This window comes from Nylanderia fulva, unplaced genomic scaffold (assembly GCF_048542155.1).
Source record: "Nylanderia fulva isolate GAGA-0341 unplaced genomic scaffold, ASM4854215v1 Scaffold16, whole genome shotgun sequence".
Lineage (NCBI taxonomy): Eukaryota > Metazoa > Arthropoda > Insecta > Hymenoptera > Formicidae > Nylanderia > Nylanderia fulva.
Genome location: NW_028189835.1, coordinates 1072569 through 1080933, shown reverse-complemented (window position 1 = coordinate 1080933; position 8365 = coordinate 1072569). Strand labels below are relative to the sequence as shown.

Below are 8365 nucleotides of genomic sequence, written 5' to 3'. Positions count from 1 at the left end.
AATTTTTTTCATATTTTTTTCCGCTACTCTCTCGCGTATAAATACGTCGCCTCGCTCGAATCTGGCGCGATTGCACCGGCCGCTAATTAAGGCGCATCGCTCGTAGATTCGTACGACATCTCGTATGTACGTCGATGTATGTGTATTTTATTTGATTTTATTTACGCTTTGAAATATGTATATATACATAGTATATATAGGTAAGAGAAATATCTCGCGACTATATATATATATAAGAACAAATAGATTAAGAGATTTAATATTATTTGTAAAATGTTTCATAAAATAGGCGAAGGGCAAGTAAAACTGATGTGTACATTCTAATGTATTTTCATCTGTGACGAAGAAAATTGCGAAAACGTTGAAAATAACTTTGTTGGTGAAATATAACTTTGATCATTTTACGTATCTCTTATAGGAGGAATCCGTGAAACTCATTAATTAAGAGATCTACGATGTCTCGTGGGTGGTCTCTCCTCGATAATTGTAAAAAAGAAGGAGAAAGAGAGATGGCTTTAGAGAGTTGTACAAGGATCAAAGAATTATAATTCTCTCAATTTTCGGCGACCGTGGATAATCATTTCGAAGTTGTTGCCGAGTATAGCTCCTCCTTCATTCCTTACGAGAAAAGGCAAAGCCACGTCAAACGTCAAATTTTTTAGTGAACACCGAAATAAAAATCTTAATCATGTTAAAGACAGAAGTCAAAAGCGATCATTAAAAAATTGTATTCTAGTCTCAGAAATTTGTATCGTATATTTTTTCATTTAATTTATATATTTATTAATTTATTTATCCTTTCTTTATTTATATATGTATTAATCATATAATATCTTATGTATCATAATGATAAAAAATTAAGAAGACATTATGTATGCTTTTTATCATTATCAATAAAAACCTATTTTAAAATATGCTTTCCGATTTTTGCAAATAATTAAAAGATTAAATGAACGAGTACTGACACAATCCAAAGATAGATATAAAATTTCCGATCTCTAATTAGAAGAAATAAAAATGATGGCGAGCAATGATTTATGCCTATGGATTTAATCAGCTCGACTATGCGTATACATATTATCGAGATCATCGTCTCCTTTCACTCAATCTGCTACGAAAGCATCCTATCCTCGCGAAAGGGAGGTTCTTCGATCGTTTCCATGCGACGGTGTCGTCTCTCGCGCTTCGTTTCGTTACGGGATCGCTTGGTTTATTATAGAAATTATGCGCGTATAACATGTCGCGAAAACGTGTTTCTTACACCAGTGGTCTAAATGCGTTTCGTCGCTTACGTCAACCGGCGCATTTTTGCACGACGGTATCAATTATTCGGGGTTTTTATTTTCTCTTCGAGGGACACTGCTTCTTCTCGACGATCTTCTTTCGGCGAGCCGGTTATACTCACCGTTTGATCGCATTGCGGCGACGTGATATGCGACAATGTAAAAATACTCGAGCGCGTTCAACGTGTTTATAGGGGGTTGTCCGATGGTGCCGCATTCGTTGGTAGCCATTATTCCTCCTCTTCGGTAATATGCCAAATTACCATGGAGCTTTCGCATTACGTTTTCAACGATAAACGCAGCCGACACTTTCACGGGGTATATATGTATACAATATAATATACGCGATATACAAAGAGACATTATAATGCGCCCGGGTCATCTCTATTCCGCATAGCGTACCCTCGATACCTTCTCGCCTCCCTGTTTCTTTCTTCTTTTTTTTTTTTGCCTCTATTCCGCCGTGAAATGAAACTGCGATGCATACACACGCTGCCCGCTCTCTCTCTCTTGTCCCTTTTCCTCTCTTTCTCCCTCTTTCGAGTGCCTCTCTCTCTCTCTTCACCCTCTCCCGCTCATCCGAAGCTGAATGCGTTTACCCCCGTTTCACCCCACCGCACCCTCTTCTCTGTCTCTCTCTCTCTCTTCTCTTTTCCGACAGTTTTTCTTCCTCTCCCTTGCCGAGCCAAACGTTTGAACCCCACTTCGCCTTTCCCTTCTACCAGCTCTTTCTCATCTGCTACACTGTGCCAGCCCTTCCCCACTTTCTGTTCTCTTACCAACCGGGCCGCGCGAGAATACATATTTTACAGGCATTCATGATGGCCGCCGCACATCTGTGCGAACCTGTCTGCTGCTGGGCTGCCTCCAGCCTGCCTCGGGCAGGCTCGCCCCTTTCGAACCAGAGCGATACCGGATCTGCCCAGGCTAACCCTGTGTACGTTGTCTCTCTTTCTCTCTTCTTCGATTGTGATATTATACCGTTGATATTATACGTTGTAAATGTCTCGTAGGAATAATTAATTTTTATTCACTTTTTATATTTTATAGAGAACAGTCGAATTGATCGAATAATGTCAATTATACACACTATATAGGTAGATATATTTAAGTAATATTAGCAGAATAGTTGAAAAATAAATGTACAACACATTTTCTATATCAAAAGCATTCTTTGTCGGAATAGGTTGAGTAAAATTAAAGATTGTGAGTGCACAGTGATATAACGAGATGTAATTAAGAAAAGTGAGTGCGAAAAAAGTGAGATATGAGATATTATTCTATATGAAGTAATAATATGCGAGTGAAGATTATTTTTTCAAGTAAAATTATACCGATAAATATATGTCGTTGCATTTGTTTCGAAAAATATATGGCAATTTAATTTATTTTAATTATTGCAATCGTTTCTATTACAATAAAACATTTCATTTAACTATGAATCAAATCAATGATGAGACAAACAAATATATCAATTCTACACTATCCGTATATATATATATATTTCCAATATTGATTGATGATTTCTTTCACATGCACACATACAATTATAATGAAAAATTTCCTATACATTATGTATTATATACATGTATATTAAAATATATGTTTCTATATTATAAATGTATTAGTTGATGAATCAACTATAATATATTTAATCAAACTTTTTTCATCAAATAGCCGCAAGTATAAATATTATGTTAAAAGTCTGAAGATACTAATCGAGACTTTACTCTTATACTACAGACCAGGCGAGAAACGCCGAAATTGCAACAATAATTGCGTAATAATCCCTCTCGATCATATCGGGGCTGGTAGAAAAGCTATCATACGCAAATGTATACGCTTTGTGGATTAACTAGCTGATCCTCCGGTCTCTTATAAACGCATAGTCATTATTTTAATTATCAAACTCCGCATTAATATACATATATATATATATATATATTATACTCTTCCCCTCATATCCCTGTCTTCGCAACCTACTTCTCGCTCGCTCTCCAATTTTACGACGGTTTACCGAGAGATGCGTGCGAAGTTATTGCCACCGATTTTGGCGTACCCACGTTGCTTATGACTACATCGGCTCCCGAAAGCCTCCCCACGCTTAAAGCCTCGAGGGAGGATCGACTTTTCTGTCGGTGGCCTCGCTCTCGTTTCTTTTTTTTTTTCTTTCACGGGATCCGGACGATTAAGTTCGGATTTTCATGGTGGCGTCCTACGGCCGTGCTTCTTTATGCGGTATCGCTTAACTAGATACCACGGAATTCCTTTGCATATATTAGGATCTCAGTCGCGAGATGTACAGTGGCGTAGAATCGGGCAAAAACGTAGAAACGAAAAAATTGACAGATATAATTATACCATTCAACTCTCTTACTCGCGAATCGATGCACTTTGACTTCATTCGTTTGGAAAATTCATTAAAATTAATATGTTTGCGTTTTAATAAGATTGATATAATTTCGATAAATACATTATTTTAAATATAATCCTTATAAGTCGTTTAAAAGTTCAAAATACCCTATATAATAAGATAAACATATGCGTACATAAAATATGATAAAATATATAAATTAGTGTCTTTATGAATTTTAGCATAAAAAACTTGGCATTGAATTAACATTGTACAAAGTATTAATAGAAAAATTAATATCGCGATAGGTTTTAAGAAAAATTCTCTAAAGATGATACATTTATATTAAAATAAACGATAATGTGCCATAAAATTAAAAAATATCTCGTTAAAATATTGTAGATATTTTTTTATCCTTTCTTCATCAATTTTCTTTCGATCCTTTGAATGATTAAAGTTACTTTTTAAAATCAGGAAAAAATAGAAATGTTAACAATAAAAAATCATAAAATAGTCAAGATGGTTCCATTAGACTAATCTATAATAATATTAAATAAAACAATTATATATTTTGTAAATAAAAGACAAATGAATGTAAAACGAGAAAACCTAAAATTATCATTGAAACACTCAGTTTCTTCAGCTAAATTCTCCTCAGAAGCATCGCTTATATTACTCTAACGTATGCATGCTTGCATGCCGCATCCGTATATATTTACATGTGTAACGTTGGAGTGTGTGTAAACAAGTGTTTTGGATTGTGTTGTACAGATGGCAGCAGCTAGCAAGGTATTCCTTACGAAGGTCAATAATCGAAATTTAGAGAAGCTCGGATTTTCATTGAACAAAGCTTAACCAATAAATGTTTGCAAGCTCTTTCCACATTATTGATACAACAATACAACAATTTCTTTTCATTCGTATATAATTAAATTCATCATCGCATTTCTTTGATCTTGCCTCTCTCAAACAATGATCTCTTCAAGCTACAGAATATTAAAACTAAACATTTCTATTTTTTTTTCATACATTATAAGCCGATTGTTCCAACTTCTTGGTAAGTTTGACCCGACAGGTAGCATATCTTCGCCTCTATTTTAGAACTTATCTGAAAAGAGGCGAAAATATGCTACCTGTCGGATAAAACTTACTTCCAAGAAGTTGGAAAAACCAGCTCTATGTAATATATTAATGAGCTCTATTAACACAAAACGGCTGTTCGAAGTACTAAAGAGTGTAGAAATCTGACTCACCGTTCTCTAAATACCGATACAGATTTGATCTAGCTCACAGACACGCGACCCATTCCTCTCGATTGACGATGTATACGTGCATGAACCAACTACTTGTCGAATTAATAATTTTCGCCATTGCAAATAGTTTGCAGGAAACTCATGTGTGAGGTCGTAACCCACCTGCATACTAGACAAAGAGTCGGAACGAGGGAGAAAAGGAGAGAAGGTGAGACAAAAGTACGGGAGGAAGATCGCAGTATATTTATACCTTCTCTCTCTTACGAAAGAGAACGTTGTCCAATAAAAACGTCACGATTCAGGGGCGAGGAGTTTCTACGTGGATGCCGTCTGGTGGCGCCAGGCTACACCGCGTTTCCCGATCCATGGGGAGTTGCATAAAGCTCATGGCAGCTCGCTGTCACACGCAAAAAATCAGCGAATGGTGGGGAGACTCATGGAGCGAGGCGATATCGCACACACAGAGACGCGGTGAAATCAAATCGACGCCAGCTCGCTGCGAAGGAAGGGCGATAGCGTCAAAACTAAGCGTCGAGAAAAACAGAGAGGATATTATATGAGAGGGCAGTTAAAGAGAGAGGGAGAAAGAGACAAAATAGACGAGGAAAGATAAAGAGGAAAACCCTCTTACGGGAGAAAAGCGGATAGAAACCACGGGGTGGATGGAAAGAGAAAGACAGACGGAGTTAGATGAGCGCGAGTAACAGAAAGGGATTGATCGATCCCGATAAGCACAAAAAGGATGGAACAATTTGGAGGGAAGCAGTAGGTGACGAAGGAATAGGGGACAAGAAGGACGAGAGAGAGAGAGAGCAGGGAGAGACAGATACACAGAGAGAGGAACCTAGATAGAATAGGTGTGAGATAGAAGGAAAAGTTGGGCTCTCACGGACAGGAGCAACGGGGCGAGAGACAAGGAGAGGGAGCTTTCGCAGAGGGAGGAAGGTAGAGACAAAAAGGGGAGACAGAGACGGAGCGAGAGGGGTTGGTCGACCCTGCGCGTTATCAAGAGAGAGCCGCCCCTCCCGTGTCGCCTCTATATATCCACCCCGACTTTATATACCCCCCGTGCATCCAAAGAGTAGCATGCATTCGTGTGTGCGGTGGTGAAAACCCACACAACGTTGACGTGGCTCGTCCCTGGACGCGGCCGGGCGCAGAGCGACGCCGCATGGCGTCGGCGTCGCGAGGTCGGCGCTACTTCTCTTACGACATCGTCGGCCAACCATCGCCAACCATCGTCAGAGGAAGCCGCTTCTTCGCTTAGCGCGTTCCTGGACACGGTCGGAAGAGCACCGCGAGGAGCACCTGAAGAGACCCCCGAGGATTTTCTCTCGCGAGTGACGTGCAAACGCTGCCGCGACAGTCGTCCGTAGGACGCCGATAATCCAGCTGCTGCGTCTCCTCGTCTTGCTCCAGTCGCCGAGTCCCGTCTGACGTATGGATGGCACACGTCACTTCATCGCGTCCTCTGTTTCTCTCTCTCTCTCTCTCTCTCTTCCTCTGTCGCGCCTCCTCTTGACGATTTTTTTCGTTCCCCAGCCGCGCATTCTTTCCCGTTCTATCCGTTCCTCTCGCGTCCTCCCCCATTTCCGTCTCTCGCTCGATTCACTCCGTCTCTCTTCCTCCTCGGAGATGCGTCGAGCGCTCTTGTCCACGACTCGGCGAACGAAAGGGACCGAGCTCATCCGCTGCTGTGAACGTCACTCGTAGCATGTAGACCGAGCGGAGCTGTCATTCTCGTACGTCGTGAGGACGGAATCGGAGTGCCTTCTGTGATTAACGAAAAAAAAACCCTCGAATGCCCTTCGAAGCCCTCAATGTGCGGTGCTCATATATCTCAGAAGGATCATCAGATTTCACATATCGGTTGGTTTCAGTTGACGAATAGGATCGATCTACGTGTGAGAAAGATGCCCCCTCTTGAGAAATTTGCCAGACCACAGATAGAGAGAGAGAGAGAGAGGGAGGGAGAAAGAGATACGGGCGGAAACATAAATAATAACATCAATCAGAGGTCAGTATACCTGCGAATTTGTTTCTTCGTCAATAAGAGAATATTTCTGACAATGAGAGAATATTTCTACATCACATGTGTATATATTACAAAACGCGATTACGCGCGTAAACATATGTAATGTTTAATGTGCATGCTAGTGGCTTATGTAGATAGATATTGATCGATTGTCACGCGAGAGAGATGCCTTACATCTCGATGTAGCCCAAACTGCAGGCAACCGGTCCGACACCCCGGCACGTTGGGCTTCCAAGCTCCGCTTGGTTTTCGTGAACCATAGGGTTCCATATCGCAGGTTGCAGAACGATGAGATATTTTTATGACCGATTAGTCACCGTTCTCTTTTTTCTTCCCTTTTTCTTTTCTTTCACACGGGATCCTTTTACGAACGCGTTAAATAAATCTTTGATCTTCAGCCCCGCGGAACTCTGAGATTCAAGTCTTTCAGTCGATCTCTCTTCCAACATTCAATAGCCATTAATAACTCGAATATTATTTATGTATCCGTAGGTGAGACACCGCCATGAAAAGATGAAACGCGTCCGGACTCCTGACGGTGCTCGAAGACGATGCTTTCAATTTGGATTTGCAAGATTACTTGCCTTATCAACAACGATTGTTCGATGAGAAGCACCTTATACTCTACGCCTAGGATTGAATTGGGCCTTATCCGCGATCAGGATTGTTTACGGTGAGAGAATGTGTAATTATGATATTAGATATTTCTTCATAACTTCAATTAAGAGAAATTAATCCAAAATTTTACCTCTCATCAGGCTCTCTAGAATGGAGGAGTGGAGGAGAGATAGCAACGATCGACGTCATCTGCCAGCAGTTCCAGAAGATGTTAGAAACGTTAAATTACTATACCAGATAACCGTCAATCTTATCAACCTTGACATCCTTGGCGAAGTGGACGAGGTGGTAACTGTTGAGGAATGTGAAACCCCCTGTACGTATACTGAATGTATCCTGAGTGTATTCCTGTCCGGTATACCTTCAGTATACGTAACAGGAGGCTACACCGAACAACGCTGGATTTCTTCATCGGCGCAATTTCCCAAATATCATTAGTCTTCCTGCTATAAAATATAGAATCTTAAGAATCTAGAGAATAATTCGTAAATAGAAATAAAAATAAATAAGAGCGAAGATATATATACTTATTCATCTAAAATGTGTCAGAAATATCTATCTACTTAACAAATATAATATCATTTACTTACACTAAGATATATTTAATATAATCTTCCAATAGAGTTACGTTTCCATATAGACTTTTACACGAATTGATTAACTGTATAAAGTGTATCAATAAAAAGATATAGTGTAATTATATATCTATATAATCATTATATAGATATAATATTAATATATGTTTATACGTTTAAAATATTTTTTTAAATAGTACCAATTATGTTTATAACACCATCACTTTAGACTAAATATTTATGATATT

The 8365-nt window shown here is 39.4% G+C and overlaps 1 pseudogene; it reads right to left on the bottom strand.

The window, feature by feature from the left end:
- Nucleotides 1-5366: 5366 nt before the first annotated feature.
- On the bottom strand, nt 5367-7184 carry LOC114940476 (uncharacterized; annotated as a pseudogene).
- Nucleotides 7185-8365: the final 1181 nt, after the last annotated feature.